Source organism: Melozone crissalis, unplaced genomic scaffold (assembly GCF_028551555.1).
Source record: "Melozone crissalis strain CALT ecotype California unplaced genomic scaffold, PUWL_Pcris_2 ptg000058l_1, whole genome shotgun sequence".
Lineage (NCBI taxonomy): Eukaryota > Metazoa > Chordata > Aves > Passeriformes > Passerellidae > Melozone > Melozone crissalis.
The window spans coordinates 167684-186753 of NW_026535836.1; the positions used below are offsets into that span (position 1 = coordinate 167684).

At 39.5% G+C, this 19070-nt stretch overlaps 1 pseudogene; it reads left to right on the forward strand.

Moving 5' to 3' along the window:
* Positions 1 to 5415: 5415 nt before the first annotated feature.
* On the forward strand, positions 5416 to 18688 carry LOC128944337 (kinetochore protein NDC80 homolog; annotated as a pseudogene).
* The last annotated feature ends 382 nt before the right edge of the window (positions 18689 to 19070 follow it).

Consider the following 19070-nt stretch of genomic DNA (forward strand, 5'->3'; position numbering starts at 1 on the left):
GTTCTTGGGACTGCCTCTCTTATCCCTCTTACAATTAGTGTCCTATATTGTCTCATGCTCGCTCTTCCCTCTTCCTGGTTTGGATCCCAATTAGGTGGGTTAACAGGCATTTTATCTTCTCCTCTAGGACCTCCTCTATTTTCTCTTTCCCAAATCCTCATACCCGCAGTACGAATCATTTGTATTTCTTCAGAAGAGAACAGTATTTCTAGGATAGAATTTAATTCCTCCCACGTAAAGATGTTAGGCCCTAAAAATTGGTCTAATTGTTGGGAGATGCCTATTGGGTCTTCTAATAAAGTCTTAATTTCTTTCTTAAAATTTCTAACTTCAGAGGCGGTTAATGGGGCATTCACAAAACCAATACCACCTCTGCCCCCCCCATAGGCACTTCTCTCAGAGGAAGCAACTTTTCAGTTCTCCCACATTCACCTTGAATTTTCTTTGCTTGGAATCTTGTATTATACTGATGGCTTGCTACAAGCTCATCTGGTTCAATTAATTTCTTTTCCTCTATATCTTTACAACAACAGCCCTTTTTCACTCCCTGACCTTTTGTTTGCAAACTTTCCTCCTGCTTGTGACTCTCAGTATGTTGGGGTACAGGGGATAAATAAAAAGGAATGTTTTGTGATGTTCCAGGAATAAGAATAGGGGAAGAGGTACTTTGGGTTATGGGCTGAAATATGGGGGAAAAATAAAAAGGAGTATTTTGGAAAGTTTTGGGAGCCAAGATTGGGGTATGGACACTCTGAGTGGTACTAGAGACCAGTGTCTGGGTACTTGAGGAACCAGAGGGACTCTGCAAAACTGAAGGAGTACTAGAATGGGCAGGTTCTGGTATATTTGGGAAAGGAGATGATACAGAAGAGGGGATGCTGGGAGCAGGACAACTTGAATTAGAAGGTTGAGGTGATTTTAAAACTCCTGTGGAAGCAGATACTGAAATTGCATCCACCTCGTGAGATGGTACTGAGGGGTACAAGGTTGGAGGGGGAGGAGGAAGGTGGTCTATAGGAGGAGTCGGTTGAGGAGGTAACAGGAGGTCATCTAAGGGATCAGGAGGGGGAGGCGGAGGAAGATGGTCTAAAGGATCCCACCTTCGTTCTGGTAGCCCAGTTTCTTCTTTTTCTTTTTCTCTGGATATTTTATATAATTTTATTTCCTCTTCCTGTTTGTCCCTTTCTAACCAACATTTAGCATATCTAATCTCTTCGTCACAAGGTTCTATTCTGGTATTGACATATCTAATTAATGCTATACATAGCCATCTTTCTTTTGTCCCGTACCAGGGCCAATAAATAGGTCCTTCAGCAATACTCTCTTTAGGCCATATTTCTGTACAGTATCTTATAATTTTTCTCTTATCTAGATCCTTCATTCCCTCATTAGTATCCCAATTTATTAAAAGTTCACCTAAAGGACTACTAGGAGGTATTTTCTTAAAAACATCCTTCCCTTTTCTCTTCATGCTGACACTTTTCCCAGCACACTGTCCCATCTTTAACTAGCAATTGGTATCCAAATCTAATTTTTTTTTTTTTCCAATAAGGGATATGTATTAGTTACAAATGAGGAAGTTGCAGAGGAATGGGCGGGCTCAGAACAAGAAGCTCAGGAGCTGATGTACAGCAGACGTGCTGTAAGCAGTACTTGTGTACTCGTGGTAGTGTGGCCTTTTTCCCAGTGGACTGAAATGAAAAATTTCTCAAGCTCTTTTGCTTTTGGGACCCGTAGGTCTGAAATGACCAAATATAACGAAAGACAAAACAGTAGGTTTGGAAGAAACAATAACACTTTTTATCAATAAAATGGTTGATTTAAAGGGCTGTGGCTGCTCTTATATATTTGTGGAGTCAAACATAATTTTTTTTCTTTCTTCTTTTTTTTGGGTTTTTTTTTTTTTTTGGTCCAATGTACAGGTCTACTTGTTTATTCTGAGCCTTTGGAAAATCATTGTGGCATTTAGAAAAGAAAATACCCTTAGGTCCTGTGTTGCAGACATTTTTCACAGAAATCCTTTCTTTCAGATTTCTGCATTTTCTGGGAAGCAAGGGCCCCAGAAAGAGAATGTAAACGGTTATTATCAGCTGCTGTGGAATGCAACAGGGGATGCACCTTGATTGGCTCATGTTTCTATGTTTATAATTAAAGGCCAATCACAGGAGCAAACACAGGGACAGAGTCCCTGGACACAACTTTGTTCTAGATTCTTTCTTTTCTATTCTTAGCTTAGCAGCATCTGCAAACCTCTCTCTTTATTCTATTAGTATAGTTATAATGTATTATATATCATATATCAATAAATCCAGCCTTATGATCAACAAACAAGATTCTGCCGTCTCTCTCACCACCAGCGACCCCACACAGGCGCTGTAATATCTGGTGACCCCTCGTGTCAGAGCAAAAATTAATTTGATAAGACCAGAGGAGCAAAATTGCTGCACTGGGTAAAAATCCTGTATGTGTAGCATGCGATGGTTGCTTTGAAGTGACCACAGAAGTGGATTCAAGCCAGGAGCTGAACTGAAGATCCTGATTTGGACAGAGTTCACAGCCAAGGCTGACCACAAAGAGAACCTTCTTCTGGAAAACCTTCAGGAAAGATGATGGAAAAGAGCAGCAGACCTGTGGAGCTGGCCAGAGCAAGCTGGACTCTTTCAAAAGGTACTGTGGGCTTTTCTATCCCTGATAAACCAGCCCTTCGTAGTCTGTGGCTGTTTGTATGGCAGACACATGCCTTGCCAGAAGAGATTCAGTTCTCCCCTTCAGAGGAAAAACTTATTGCCCTTTGGAAACATTGGTGCAAAGACGGATTTTTTTTGGAAACTACAGATCTCTATAAATTCTTTAGAGGGGCAAAGCTTTTTGGGTTCTTTACCGATATCCTGTATGCTTTAGATGTTTTTGTCTGGGAGTGCATGGACTCCATTTTCCAGTTCGTCTGGAGTCAGGGACGTGTCCTGCCTTCTATCTACCCAGCATTTATAAAGCTTTTCCCAGTCCTGAAATGCAGAGTAGCTTGTTTTCAATGGATTTCTAACTGTTATGGGTAAGCACCGTTCCCCCCCCCCCCTGCTTCGCGGCGGGGGGGGCTGAAACTTCGCTGGGCGAAGAAGTTTTTTTTACTCTTTCTCCGGAGCATGCTCAGATGGAGTTTTCTCCTTCCCCCCCTTCTCTCTCTCCGGGGGGATGGGAGTGGCCGCTCAAGCCAGCGCCGGCCTCTCAGACTCCGCCTTCAGCCATGGGGGCGGCACCGGTCTCTGAGTTTTCCTCCACGCCCCTGCCAGCTCCGCCTCTCCAGGAGATCCCGTCTCCGCCTCTCCAGGCTGTCCCGCCCGCGGCTTCACCGGCCTCCCCGCCCCCTGAGCTGTTGCTAGGCAACGACGAGGATGCGTCTCCGGCTTCCGGCTCAGCGTCGGAGAAGGCAGAAGAGACAGCACTTCCTGTGCTTGAGCTGTTGCTAAGCAACAGCGATGCTCCGCCGCTTCTCCCGGCTCCGCTGCTGCCTGTGCCGTGCCTGCCGCCGCTTTCAGAGCCAAGGGGCGCAGCAACTGCGTGTTCCCGCGCATCCCCGCCGCCTCAAGGCGAGACAGTTCCTGTTCAGGATGGGGCTGAAAACGGCGCTGAACCCGCGGGACCCTCCGAGCAGCCCGCGGCTGATCGCACTCTCAGCGCGGTTCCCTCCCCAGTTCCGGCCCCCCCCTCGCCGCTCGGACTGGCCGCTCCAGCGGCTCTGGCGTTGTCGGAGGCTCTGCCCTCCGTGTCGGCGTCAGAGACTGCCATGGCACCGGCGGCTGGTTCGAGCCCGGACCGTCCCGGACCGGCTGCCCCCGCAGCTGCCCCGGCCGGGGGTCTCTCCTTCGGTGGAGCGGGGGCTGCCCGCCAGCTGACTCTGGGGGCAATCCGGCTGCCTGTTTTTAAGATCAGCGTTCTCCGTGGTTTGGGGGGTGGTGTTTCGGTTGCTGTCCCATGGAGGCTGCCGCCTCTCTTGTTCCCTAGTGGCATGGGGGGGCAGGTGCACCCCGAGAGTTCTGCCTTTGGTCCCCAGCCCAGAGGGGGTGGGGGTGATTCCACGGGGCGGATGAGAGACAAACCCGATGCATTGCAGAGGGAAAGGGCACAGCTGGAGGAGACCATAGCTGGTTTGCTGTGGGAAACAAACATCTCCAGACCCCAGATGGGATTTCTGGGGAAGGCTTCTATTTCCCTGCTGCTGGCATGCCTCAGTGGTTTTGGGGAAAGGAAGCATCTCACTGCCCGTGCTGCCCTTGTACTGGCAGCAGGGTTCAGGCCTGCGGGAATGCAGAGCCTCTGTCATGGGTTTGGCCTGGGCCGTTGGGCTCAGGAGGTTGCTGGGCCAGTGCCAGCATTTGGCCTCCTGGTGTTTCTGGGGTCCCCCTTTGTGGGCCAGTTTTGGGGTTCCTGGTCCAGCATGGGCCAGGGGCCCCAGGGCCTTTCCTTCTCTGGCACTGCTCTGCTCGGCTGCTGCTCTTTTGCTTCTCGATCAAAAAAAAAAAAAAAAAAACCACAAAAAACCCCAAAAACAATAACAACAACAAAAAAATTTAAAATTAAATAAAAAAGATTGAAAATAGCAGGCAGCAGCTCTGAAGCACTGAAGCATTGAAGGGCCAGAAAAGGACATTCCAAAGTTGTTCAAATTGTTTGAAATTGTTGTAAGACTGTCAGTGGTTTTTTGATAACTATTGATGGGATTCTTTTTGCAGCAGGTTTGTTTTCAGGACCAAAAAGGACTTTCAGATGTCCGAAAGAAACAACTTCAGCCGATGGACTGTTCCTGAAACTCAGCTGCATGGACTTGAATTCTCTTTGCATTGTTTTTTGCATTTTCTTAGATTGTAGGATTGTTTTAGTGACTTGTTAGTATTGTATATTTTACAGGTGAAGAAATTTCCTGTTCATTCCACATCAGCATTTTCTTTTAATTTATACAATTTAGAAAGGTGAGATGTTGCAGACATTTTTCACAGAAATCCTTTCTTTCAGATTTCTGCATTTTCTGGGAAGCAAGGGCCCCAGAAAGAGAATGTAAACAGTTATTATCAGCTGCTGTGGAATGCAACAGGGGATGCACCTTGATTGGCTCATGTTTCTATGTTTATAATTAAAGGCCAATCACAGGAGCAAACACAAGGACAGAGTCCCTGGACACAACTTTGTTTTAGATTCTTTTCTATTCTTAGCTTAGAAGGATCTGTAAACCTGTCTCTTTATTCTATTAGTATAGTTATAATCTATTATATATCATATACAAATAAATCCAGCCTTATGATCAACAAACAAGATTCTGCCGTCTCTCTCACCACCAGCGACCCCACACAGGTGGTGTAATAGGCCTGGATTTTCTGATACTGCTGGAATACTGAGGGATTGTGGTTTACAGCAGTCACAATGAGCCGAAGCTCGAGAATTGCTGGAAGCAGCAGTCGACAATCTAAGATGGCACCGAGAGTGCAGGACACCAACAAGATGGATCTTCAGACACCTCAGCTGTAAGTCTGGCTGGTCATGTTGCTAAAAATAAGTATATAAAACTAATTCTGAAGAGATTTATCATAGCGTGTTTGAGTGTGAGTAGCAACTGAGGGGAAAAAAACAAGACAGTGAGAAGAAGGCTCCCTACAGCCAAGGGTGTTTGCACATGTGCTCCAGTTTTGCAAAAATACTTCCTTTCTGTGTACTTGTGTCATGTTTCAAATTGTAACACTTTGTTACCTGTTTCTGAGGAGATAGCTGGATGCATCAGTTAACCTTTCTAAGATGTTGGGGGATGAAGGCGCTTAGGAATATATGACTGTTTGTATCACTCTTGTATGAGCTATGTATGGTCTATGCTGGGGTCTATTCCTATGTCTATTCCTTTTAAATATTCCTTAAATATTTTAGATTCTATTTACAGTCTTGTACTATAAGAGCTACTTACTATAGCTCTTGTATGAATTGGTAGTAGTAGTCACTTGAATCTTTTTCTGCTCCTCAGGAAGGACAGAAGTACCTTTGGGAAGCTGAGCATGAACAAACCTACATCTGTAGCTTCAGAAGGAAAAGCCAGCTGTTTGGGGAACAGGAATGGATAGCTTTTGTTGTCTGCACTGTACATTAAAACAAAAATGGTCCTCTAATTTTGGTATTTTTCTTTCTTGACAGATTTTCACTATAGGGAATGATGGATCTGAGGCAAGCAGACCTTCAGGTCTGCCTTCCTCCAGTCCTTGGTCGCTAAACAATAATGCTGTGGAGCAGGAATTGCTTTGGGAGCTTTTTTTTTTTTTCTTTTGGGAATGATGTGCACTGCACTTTAAGAGTATCTCAATACATTTTCTTGTTTAAGGAAGAAAGACATCTGAAGTATACTCTGCATTAGTTTCCTCTCTCTAAGATACAAACTTTCCAAAACTCTATAATCTTTCTACTTAGCTCATGACTTTGTGTTATGGGTATCTTCTTGATAGTACCCCATTGTTGCAGGGGTTATCCCTTTTAAATATTCCTTAAATATTTTTAGAGTTTATTTACAGTCACCAACATTATTTTTTTTCATCTTTGGGGTATTTTTCTGCTCTCTAAAAGTTTATTTATTTCAATAAAATGAAGAAAGTATTCATCTAGGATGCAGTAATCTTTGTTGTACTTATGGCATTGTGACTTCCAGGTTGATGATGTTTTTCCAATGACCTTAAACAAAGAGAAAACTTCAAGTATCACTTTGTATAACAAATGGAAAGAAAACATAAAGCTAGCAGTTGTGCCTTAAACATGAAGAGAGTTCTTCTTTCTATGTATTGTCACAAGACCTGTATTCATTGTCTGTCCCTAGAGCGAGCGGGGCTGGAGGGTCAAGCAGCAGCCTGTACGGTGTGTTTAGGACAAAAAAGATAAAGGATCCCAGGCCCCTTCATGACAAGACATTCATCCAACAATGTATCCAAAAGCTTTATGAGGTAACATATGAACTTGTTCTGCATGTATGTTATGAGGTGTAAAATGTGCTAGGCAAAGTGGTTATTTCCCTTGGTTTCAACTATAAACTTTATTTAGTGACTGGTATTCCGTGTTTCTTTTGCACAGTTCCTTGTTGAGAATGCTTATGCCCACGATGTTTCCGTGAAATCACTACAAGCTCCATCAGTTAAGGACTTTTTAAAGATCTTCACCTTTATCTACAAATTCCTCTGCCCTTCTTATGAACTGCCTGACTCAAAATTTGAAGAGGAAATTCCCAAAATTTTCAAAGCCCTTGGGTAAGATGATTATTGTTAGTCTCCTGGGCTGAATAGATATGCTATGGCTAGAAATTTAAAAGCTAAGAATTCTGCATTGATAGTTGGGGGGAATGGATAGGTTTATTTATTCAGATGAGACTCTAAAAGTACAATGTTGTGATTGTTTTGTTTCACTTTTGTTGAACTCTAGGTTTACTCTCTGATTTTCAGCATCTGCTATACATTTTATATTTGAATTTACAGAACTATAAGCTCTGGGAATCTTGCTTTGTCATGTAAAATTTAATTGATTATTTGTATAGAACTTTGGAGGACAAGGCACAATTTTCTTTTACAGGCCTTTCTGTTCATTTTGTTAGAATCTAAGAACTAAAATTTCCAGAATTTTGGATCAAGACAATTTAATTTTAGTTTAAACAAATTTAATTTAGTTTAAAATATGTTTTCCTGCAATTTTTCTCATTCTGCCTTCAAAGCAGAATGTGGAAATAACAAAATTACTGTTGAGGGGAGAAAAACACTAAGTAGCTGAGTGGTTTATTGCTGAATTTGTTCAGTGTTTGAAATCATTAATGCCCCAACATTGTCTTGGAAAGAAAATCCTCTGCCTCTTGATAACAGTGAATTTTCAGTCTCATTTAAAAAAAAAAACAGGGACTGTATACCCATGATGGTGTCAGAGTGCCAGGGCTCCTTAAATGTAGGTGCAAATCTTTTTTGCACACTTCTCAGCATTTTAATAAAGTTTTGTTTTAATCTATAACATTTGAAACTGCTGATATAGCTTAAAATGTTGAAAAGGATTCCACTCTGCTGCACCAAGGGTGTAATTCTGGATAAAATGACTAATTCTGACAAGTCACTTGAAGTTTTGGGAGCTCAAGGAGCATCTGGATGACACTCTGGATCATATGGTTTAGTTGTAGGCAGTCCTATGAGGAGCAGGGAGTTGGATTTGTAGATCCTTACAGGTCCCTTTCAGGCCATGTTATTCTATGAGTTGCAAAATGAGAAACCCATGATAATTGAATAGAATCGTACTGTAAGAACTCAACTAATTTCCTTTGAAGTACAGTAGAATTGAGTTTGCTCTTCCTTCTGTGCTTTCATCTACATAGAAAAACATGCTGCTTTGTTTTCAAAATGTGCTGGTTTGTTTTCATCACTGTCTGCCACAGCTATTAAAAGTGTATCTTCTTTGGCCGTACAGGTACCCCTTTGCTCTGTCAAAAAACTCCATGTACGCGGTGGGAGCACCAGGAACCTGGCCTCAGATTGTGGCAGCTTTGATTTGGTTAATTGATTGTGTCAAGGTAATGTTTGTCTTAAGATAAATATTTTCACTTTCCAGGCTGGAATGTTAGTTTCAATACAGATTCAGTACATATTTTCTACAAATCTTTGTTTAACATATATGTAAACATATATGTTCTTAGCTGTCATCTGGGAGCTGACCCTTGGCCTAATGTTTTGGTAACTTTTAAAGTGAGCTTTTCATGTTATATTATGATAGGGTTTTTTCTTTACATGTATGCACTGGATAAATTAATGTATAAAAGGAGGTGGCAAAATGCTGATCTGTACATACAATAAACGTGAGAAGTTAATGAGTATAATCACTGAATGGAACGTGTATCTCCAGCGCAAATGTTGTGACATCTGCCATTCTCCCCTAAATTTGAAATCTAAGGATGGAATTTTCAATTGAAATGATTCAAATGTTCTGTGATTCTGATACAGAGTGGCAAGTTTTCGGTTTGAGTGGGGTGTTTTTTATTTAATCTTGGTTTTGTTTGGTTTGTTTGGGTTTTTTAGTAGTCCTAACAGTTGTTGCTGCCAACTCAGGACTGAGCAAAATTTGGCATCTGTGACAGAAGTTGACCACTGCTGAATTGAGTGCCCAGGAAAACCCTGTCCTTTTCTGCTCAAAAGACACGAGAGAATTTGGCAGTGTTGACTGTCTAGCTCATGCCTCTTTACCTGTGTGTTTAGTCAGCTCAACACAGGTTCATTCCAACCTGCCTGCTGAAATCCTAATCCAGTGTTACTCTGCTTCTTTTCACGAAAACCAGCATGGAAACTAATGGATGTCTTCATGTTTGCTCTTTGTTGTGTGCACCTCTGCTTTTCAGCTGTACAATGCGATCAGGGAAAATGCACCATCGTTCGATGACACACAGAGCTGGGGAGGAGAGACAGATGATGGAATTGTACATAAAAAGGTACCATAAAAAGGAAATTAGTATCAGAATTGCTTAACTGGATTTTGCCATGTGCTGTAACAACACAATTTAATTACAGTTTAGATTGCTGGGTCATGTATTTATGGAATCTGTTCCCTTTTATATTCACAATGCTTTCTAGGAGGTAGACTAGCATTGTATAAAAAACCTGATCAACTATTTCCTGAGCAGGTATGATGATCAGTCTATTGGTGTAGACTGGGTATTAAACAAAATATTCTCTTTATTTTATATTCACCTTATTCTACAAGTATATACTGTTCTCCTTTGTAGAGAAAGGGCATCATTATGCTGTTTATTTTTTTAGAGTTTCCGATATATTTTCCTTTAGCACTCAAGACTTCTGAGGTTAACTGCAGTGCAGTATAAAGACAGTGACTTAATTCTAAATATAGTGACTTGTGCCAATATCTACTCAGTTTACTATGTAAAAATTGGTTTTAAAGTTTTATTTCTGAGCCACAAAATAGGGTGGCAGTATAATTTGAGCTCTTAATCCAACAGCTTGCTTTCTTTTTAATTTATCATGGATTATTAGAACTACTCAGATTTAACTCAGTGTTAAATCACAGCAGGTGTTTGGAGAGGGTTGCATTATAAGCTAAAACATTTAATTAGAAATTGCAAAAATAAAGTAAAATCATAATTTTGGACTAAGGTTACAACATGATGGTTGGCAACTAACAATGCTTTTAAACGAAATACGTTCTTCTACATTGGCACTTCTGCATATATATATATAGATACAAAATTCACAATACTGGTGTAATTGCTTCTGAAGCATCTGCGACTTAGTGTCCAGCAAATTCTTTTTGGGTAACCTTTCTTTAATTCTAGATAAGAGTACTTTGAGACCTGCAGATCTGAATTTTAATGGTCATATTTATAGAAAAGGTCTGTTAAACAGACCTGCAGTTTCCATAAACTAGCCTGAGAGAATCATTTGCATCAAGATGAAAAATTCTTAAATATTCCATCTACAATATTTGTTAAATATCTTTTTAAGAAATACAGGATTTCCAGACCTTTCTTAGTGTGAATTATAGTTGTCTCCTTCTGCCTGAATATATAATCTGTTGACATTCTATGTTCAAAGGGAGGAAAAAAAATTAATTTTACAAAAGTACAATCGAAGCATTAAGGATATTTTTGATGTCTGTTTAATTCCACTGATTGAGTAGCTTTAGACTATCCAGATATTTTACAGGTCTTGGAATTGTTGAAATGAAAGATTTTTAAATTGCTTTCAGCTTTTCATGGACTACTGTGTGAAGTGCTATGAGCTTTCCATGAAAGGGAGAGATACCTTTGAAGAGTTGGATGCTGAAGTGCAGTCAAAATTAAGTAAGTTTTTAAATTCTAAGTATTCAATTGTGTTACTGGTTTCCTTTCTCCTAGCATCAGTTTGTTCAGTTTATGAGTGAAAGTGATCTAAGGGAGTCTGAAACACCTAAGTATGTTTCAGTTACTTCAACTTAATGCTCTCTTTTTTAAGTGTATTTTGAGCAGTACAGATGGGTAGGTCATGATCTGCTATCAGCTGTAGCTGTGTCACTTGATTTTTTAATGTCTTTGTCACAGAAAACCAGTATACAATTCTTCAGATGTGAACTCCATCTATGCAGATGGCTCTTGTTTCTGTCTGGAAAAGCTAACAATTAAAAAAAAGAAAAATATTTTCAGAGGATGCACAGCTGACAAGAAAGTTCAGCTTTTGAAGATCTGAAAGCAGTCTGCAAGAGTTCCAAACTCTATTGTGAGGGTTCTGTATGTGATTCAGCATGCACCTGTGTTTGTCTTCAGGGAGGTAGAAAATTATTGGGTTTTTTTGACTCGCTCATTTCACCACCTGCAGAAATACAAACACAATGTGAGAAAAGGAAGAAAAACATGTCTTACTTTCTTTGCTCTCCTATGAAAAGCCAGACTAAGGGCCCTTTGTTTGCAAACTGGGGCCATCAATTGGAGAGGAAACAAGATACCACACTGTTACTGGATATTGGGAAAAAATAATCATCCCATTTTTTGGCAAAGCCAAATTAAGTTGGGGAAAAGATGCCTCAAGAAGCAAGGCAGTATATGGATAAGAAAGAGGTTGTTAAGTAAGTTTGATTTGTTCTAGCTTCACAAGGTAGTCCTGACTTGTACACTCTCCTGTGGTGTGGGCTGCATGAGAGTTTGGAAACCCTTACCTCTTGGGAGTGACTTTGGCATGAGAACTCTTTCTGACATGAGGACCGAGAAACCCATTTCTCTTCTTGTTTCTTCTGGGGTTTTTGCCTGGTTACATTTTAATGAAAGGTTTTTCTGGTAAGTTTCTTGGTTGTTTTTAGTTATTTTTTAGTGAAAAATAATTATCTAGATAATGGGTATTTACTGTGCTGAAGCTCAAGTTCAGATACTCAAAATAGGTGGTGATATTGAGATAAATTTGTAACTCGAGTCTCTCTTCTGCTCTCCCACAGAGGATTTATTTAATGTAGATCCATCCCAGATGGAAAGTTTAGAAGCTGAGAACAAAAGACTTCAAGAAGAGATTGCAAGACTAGAAAAAGAAAAGGAAAGTGAGCAGGTTAGTAAATTGTGTCTGTTTTTATGGTGGAGTTGAATTTTATAATATCGACCATTTCTGAATGAAGATACTTATGATACATAACAAATGGAAAAATTTCAGTGCTTTGAGATTTTAATTAGGCCAGATTTTTACAGACTCTATACTATTAGAGAACAAGGCTTTTTTCTGTGGAATCTTCAGTAACTATTTGTTTGATAATGTGCAGGTATTTACAGGTAATAAGGTCCTATATTGACTGAAATATCAATAAAATACTTGAACCAAATTTTTTAATATAAATTTCAACATTATTTTTTTCAAGTGTGTTGGTATTCAAATATGAGGCATGGGATTCAGTGGTAACAAATATATTTTATGGAAAATACTTTGCTTGAAAAGCTGGATTCTGCTTTTAATACATCCTGAGTTTAAAAATGGGTTAGTGGCTGTGCAGGTGGCAAATTGAAATTCCTGCCAACTGTGCAAAATGTGCTGAGTTTATTCCTGGTTTTCCATGCCCCTGTTTCATCTGCCCTCCATGTATTATTAGAGTTAAGTTGTGGACTACCTGTAGTAAGAATTGTCTAAAGCACTGTCTGATGCAAATGAGAGACATAATGCTGAAATGCAAGAATCTTTTCAGCCTTCTTTGCTTTTATTTTAAAGGTGTCCTGACTGGACTTAGCTGTCACAGAGATAAAAAATTATTAAAGTTCTTTATTCTATATTTGTGCTGTTGATGTTGATCAATTACTCTACTGTCTTATCTGGAAAGTGAAGTCATTATTTTATATTTATCTAAGAGTGGTTGTTCTTTTCACCCATTTCCTAGGATCGTATAGCAACGCTACGAAATGTGAAATCGTCCCTTGAAGCAGACGTCCAGAACTACCAGGCTTATTTCGCTAAAATGAAATCTCATATATCCATCCTTGATCAAGAACTGGAAAGTGTTAATGATGAAGTTGAGGCAGCAGGTAAGGAGGACTTGATCACAGTCAGGACAGTGAAGCTAGAAATAGTCTTCAAATAATTGTAGTTCTTAGCTTGAGAGCAGAGCAAGGTACCTGGAGTAGCATGATGCTACAAATAAACTTTCCAGAATGGATTGCTAATAAAATTTTTTTTGTCTGATAGCTCTCTGTACACTGGAGTAATGAAATGGTAATGTTATGTAATAACTGTGTCATTTACTCATACAATACAGAGGTGAGGTTTATGTATATAGGCTGGTATTTTATGTCCATTTCACAAATGTTTTATGTACTTAGAGGCAGAAGTAGAAGCCACGAAGCGGGAGAATGCCCGGCTCCGGCACATCTTAGATAACCAGAAGTACTCAGCTGCAGACATTGAGAGAATAAATCACGAGAGAAATAAGCTGCAGCGAACCATTAACAAGCTGCATAAGGAGCTGCAAGAAGAACGAGAACTGATGTGGAATGAAGAGATAAAATATGCTAAGAAGAGACACGCGGTATGTGAAAACCCCACAACACTCAGAGGTGGCTGCCAGTTTTCATCATGCAAGCTTAAAATTGGATTCTTGATAATTTCTTTCCTAAATAATCGAACACCACCATACGTGTTTCTAACCAGGCAAAACTGACAAGAATGGCCTCTGTTTACAGTATCTCTGAAAAATGTTGCACTTTTTTCCCTTTTTCTGTTTTGCACTGAGTGGAAATGTACTTTTTTCCTGCATCGTAAGAGATGTGTCTAGAATATGAAGCATGGTAAGCTGTCACTGCTGTAGCATTTAGAGCTTTGATAACATTAGCATGCCATTGCTTTGATAACACAAGAAATTACAGGCTAATGTTAATATTTCAGAGCAAGGAAGTAAGGCAAAACTAGTGAATTTGAATCAATAGTTTTGCATGCATTTAGGGCCTGATTAGTTCTTTGTGTAGCAGTTGTAACATATTTCAAGGGCCAAGTTCAATCCCTTCAAACAGAGTGAAAAGATATAGTCCTGGAAGTGATGGGATTTAAAAGCTTCTGCTTTGCCAATTGGAGCACTAAAGAAAAAATTTCAAATATGTTTGGTTGGGTCACCCTTTATCAAGCACTTTTATCAACTTAAATCCTCAGGTGCAAGTATGAAGCATATAAAACTGGAAAAAAAAACCCTGGGGTCTTTAATGTTTGCATTTAATAGCACTCATTAATTAGAAATTAAAGCATTTAATAAGCTTTGTTTAAAGGCATGCTCAAGTTAGTTTGTTGTTAGGATGTGTGGCTGTGTAGCATTTCCTGTCAAAACTAATGAGAGAAGGCATATTGACCTTATAACTGATCATTTGTTTAGTATTATTTTCCAGCACATTTTTAGTTCCCAATCAGCTAATTCTCAAAAACTTGAGGCAGAAAAAATTATGGCAGATGAATACGGAAAACCACAGGTGAAAGCATTCAGTGTTCTCAGCCATAGACACTAAGAAACCTCAGTGTGCAAACTCTGAACGAACCATAAAACAGTACCTAATGCAGCAAACTGCTGTGCTGGCATTGCATGCAGCTCTTGAATACTGTGGGGTAGCAAGGAATTATGGCTACAGAGAGCAACTCAGGAACTTGTTTAAAGTACTATATGAATACTTCTTGCACATCTTTTCACTTGTATCTCTTCTATGATTTGTGCCCTTTTCTCCTCTGAGCAGATTGAAGAGCCACTGGCAGAGTATCATAAACTGGCTCGAAAGCTGAAATTAATTCCAGTAAGTGCTGAGAATTCCAAAGGCCACGACTTTACCATTTACGTTAATCCTGATTTAGGACCAAATTTCCTTGTCAAATACAGAACTCAGATCATGGTAAGTAGAATCAACACTGAAGGCTTTAGATAGCACTCACAAAAAAAAAGTGTTTCTTTGGGAATGCTGGGAAGGTCTCTCAATCTCACAATGAAATGTCATTGAAAAGCTTGTGTGATGAGTCACCATAATGACATTGCAGTATATGAAAGAGATTTGGTATGGGAGAATACAGTAGCCTAAAAAAAATAAAAGGGAAAGATGTACTGGGGTGCATCTTGGTTCAGATTAGCAAATTGCATTTGTTCAATCTTCTTGTATACGTATTACAGGCTCCCCTCATGGAGATCATCAACGAGACTGAGGAAGAAATTAGTAAAGCCACTCAACGGAAAAATTCTCTGGAAGACACTTTGGAACAGGTGAGTTAGTTAAAGAAGATTAACGCTAAGATACCAACCCTAAAACCTTATCTGCCTCTTTCATTCAACTTTTTGCATAGTTAAAGTGTGATGTGTTGGGTTGGTTTCTTGAATTACTTGGGGTTTTTCTGAGGACAAGTAGAGGGGGAGAAACTGTGAGAAAACGGCTTTTATTGTAATGGAACCTAAAAGTTTTTCTAAGAACTGAGGTCTTTGTTGGTTGAAATATCGTGTATTCCCTGAATTAAAGTTTATGTAGCTTACATATACTTGACCATAACCATTGGAAGTACTTGTTTCTAATAAGTTGCCCGTTCCAGTTGATTGTGTGGCTTACCATCACCGACAAATTGTCATCGGGAAGATTTTTAGTACTATTGGATTTGGGACAGATTGAAAGAAGGAGAATTTTATTTCCTCGTTCGTCTACCTGAGCATGGTGTTCTGCGGTATGGAATGTCCTCTTGGCCAGCTGGCCTCGCTATGCACCTTCCCAGTCTCCTGCCTGTCCCTGCCCTGCTCAGTGAGGGGCCCTGGGAAGCACAGAAAGCCTTGGACTGCTGTGCTAGCGCTATTCAGCAGTAGCCAAAACTTGGTGTGTTACCAACACTGTTTTAGCCCCTCATCCAAAACAAAGCATAACATAGGCTGCTATGAGGAAGGATAATGCCATCCCAGCCTAGCCTAGTTTAATGGTTTAACCTGTTTAACCAGGTGTGGTTTGTGATGGCATGGATTTATATGTTGGAATTCTTTTTGAACCATACTTCCTTGGTTATGTTTTCATCCTAGGTGAATGTAATGCTAGAGGACAAGAAACGCAGTGTGAAAATGCTGACAGAAGAAGCTGAAGAGCTGGATGATCTTTACCAGCAGAAGCTTAAGGTAGAACTTCTTACACCTTGATGACAACTTATCCTTAATGATAGCCTTATCCTTAATTTTTGTATTTATCGATAAATTTTTGGGTTGCATTTTTGTTTGGGCTTCTGCCTTTGCCTTCTTCCTTCCCTCTTAGAGGATTTTTTCATTCTTTTCAGAAAAGTGATTTGACTGCCACCTTAACTGAATCAATTTTCACTTTCTTGTAAGAGAATCTGGCATCCTACTGTAGCAGATCCTGTAAATCATAAATTCCTGCATCCAGTAATAAAAGCAGCAACAATCATCTGACCTCAGGATGTCTCCGGGCATGTGCTTGAAGGAAATTTTAGGATCAACAGAACCTGTCTTGTCTAATCGATTTGTATATAATAAATACATTTTTACAGTTTTTAGTAAACATGTTCAATCAGCTTCTGTAAAAACTAAGGAGAACATTGACCAAAAGCATGTGAAATTGTTTTAATGATCTCAAACTGTTACTTCCTTTAGCTTCCTTTGCCAGCACAGGAGCAGTCCCTATTATTTTCCCCACTTGCAGTTCAGCAACAAAACATAACCCTCTCTGTTAACAACTGAGTGGCTATTTTGGTAGCTCCCAACTTCTCTGACAACACTGCTTTAGCGGGGCCGTGGTGCCCTGCAGAAAAATGTTCTTTGAACTACACCAATATTTACCATATGTGCTCCTGTAAATCCAAACTCCTGTGCTACAGCCATGAAACAGGGCTATTTCGCTGCTAATACCTGCTGAGGCCGGTGTATATATAGGTTTATAAAGGCAATTAATTTAGTTTCTATTTTTCAAAACCACATGACATTTACCTTTTGATCTGTGCTCTTGCATATACTTTTCTCTAAAGTTAAGCTCATAAAATACACACTTGCCACCAGACGCTTAGTCATTTAATTCCTCTTCTAATATTTAAAATGCTGTTTGTAAGTCTTAAGTATTAAAATTATTTTTGAAGGATGATGTTTCAGTAATCTACCAAAAATTGCATGTTGAGTTGACGTCAGAATTTTGTTTGGTTTTGTGGACTGTATAGCATCAACAGTGTCATTCTCCTAGAAGAGATGATTATTTGGAATTATACTCTCTTTCAGACAAAAAAGAAAAGCTATTTTCTTACTCAGATGTGGTTGTATTTTTTAACCTAGAAACAGTTGTTCATAATGTGCCATTTCTAAGCTATTTAGACTATCTAAACAACACTTTGTGAGCTTTAACTCGGAAGGGAAAGTAGCTGCAACACAGGCCTTTAAATGTGGTTAAAGGAATAAAGAGATGGTTAGGCTTATTCTGGGATGGGGATGATACAGAAACTTTAGGTTTGGGAGGGATATCCTTGGGGCTTTTTTCAGTTCTGAACTTGGAACTATTTGCGTGAATTTTGAATTAAAGTATTAGGATATAATCAGGTAACAGAAAGAAAAAAGATCCGAATTATACTTGAGAGAGGCCATTTTTTTTTCTTCTCCTTCCTTATGACAACAGGAGATAGAAGAAGAAGACAAGAAATATGCAAATGAACGGGAATTGATTAAGAAGCATAAACAGTTACTTGAGAGTGGTGTCTGTGATGGGCTCAGTAAAGCTACAGCTGAATTGCATGATATCGAAAGAGAGTAAGGCTCCTAACTTCCATGTCTGCCTTGTTTGTTTTGGTTTTTAAGGATAAAGATATTTTCTGGAATGTAACATACAGTTGTTTCAGCAGGTATCCATCTCAGTGTGTTAATTTCACAAGTTAACAACTGAAAGATGTTTCTCCTCAACAGTATTTTGCTAAAATGTTTGTCTGCTGTATCAGAACTCCTGTTTTCCGCGTAAGGGTTTTTCTTTAAGTTGAGCATTAATATATTGTAACTCGGTTCAAATTAATACTAATGGAAAAAAAAGTATGGCTAAACGTGATGATAAATCAGACTTGAAGTGATTGTTTTAGATGTCAGGAATTCTCCAATTATGGACATGACCTTCTGAGTATCTTTACCTTTTAGATATCAAGTCGTTTTGCAAGAAACAACAGAAGAGAAGAGAAAAATTGATGCTAACTTGAGTCGTCTTGTAGAAACAGTTGCTACTCATACGGAATCTATAGTGGTAAGCTAAAATTTGATATTCAGAATTAAATCTCTCTAGAGACATTTTGCAGTTAAACACTTGGAAATTAGAGCTTACTCTTTCTAAGGAAGGATCAGTTATTTAGCTGCTACTAAGCCTGCGGATTCTAGTTAAATTTTCTGACAAAACCTTTGGTGTAAATAATCAGAATTGGTTGTTAAGTGTCAGCAGTAACATCCTGTCAGGTTAAACCTGCTTCTGAGAGGCGTCTTTCAGGAAGGTGTTTAACTGAAATCAGTTAACCTGTGCAATGACTGCTTAAAATGCTTTAGCAGAATCAGTAAAATACAGGCCATGACAGAGCTAATAAAGCTCTCTGCACCTCTTTTCTAGAAATACCTTGAAGAACAGAATGCAAGAATAGAAAGAGACGATGAAGAATTCATGCCTGAAGGTCTATTGTCAAACCTGACCAGCATCCTAGACACTTATAAAAAGAAGGCTGAAAGTGCCTAATGACTTGAAAGGTGAAGATAAAAATGTTGCATTTCTGAAGCTCTAGTAGGGGGCGTTCTAAAGGGATGGGTACTTACCTGTGTTTAGCACTGAAACTGATTTTAAGTGGAAGAAAGTAATTCTTTGTTTTGTTGACACAAATACATTTAAGAATTAAACAATATATTTGCATTTTCTTAAATGCTTTGCTCAGACTTTGTACTTTCAATAGCATATCTATGTGTTTAGGGCACACGCATCACAGGCAGTTCACATCCTTCCCCAAGCCTTATTTTACTGGCAAGACTAAATGTAAATGTCTGTCTCCTGCTTGTTCAGTTACCTATGAAACTGCACAGAGACACTTCTTACATGAGTAAAAAATCAAAACCTCTTTTGAAAA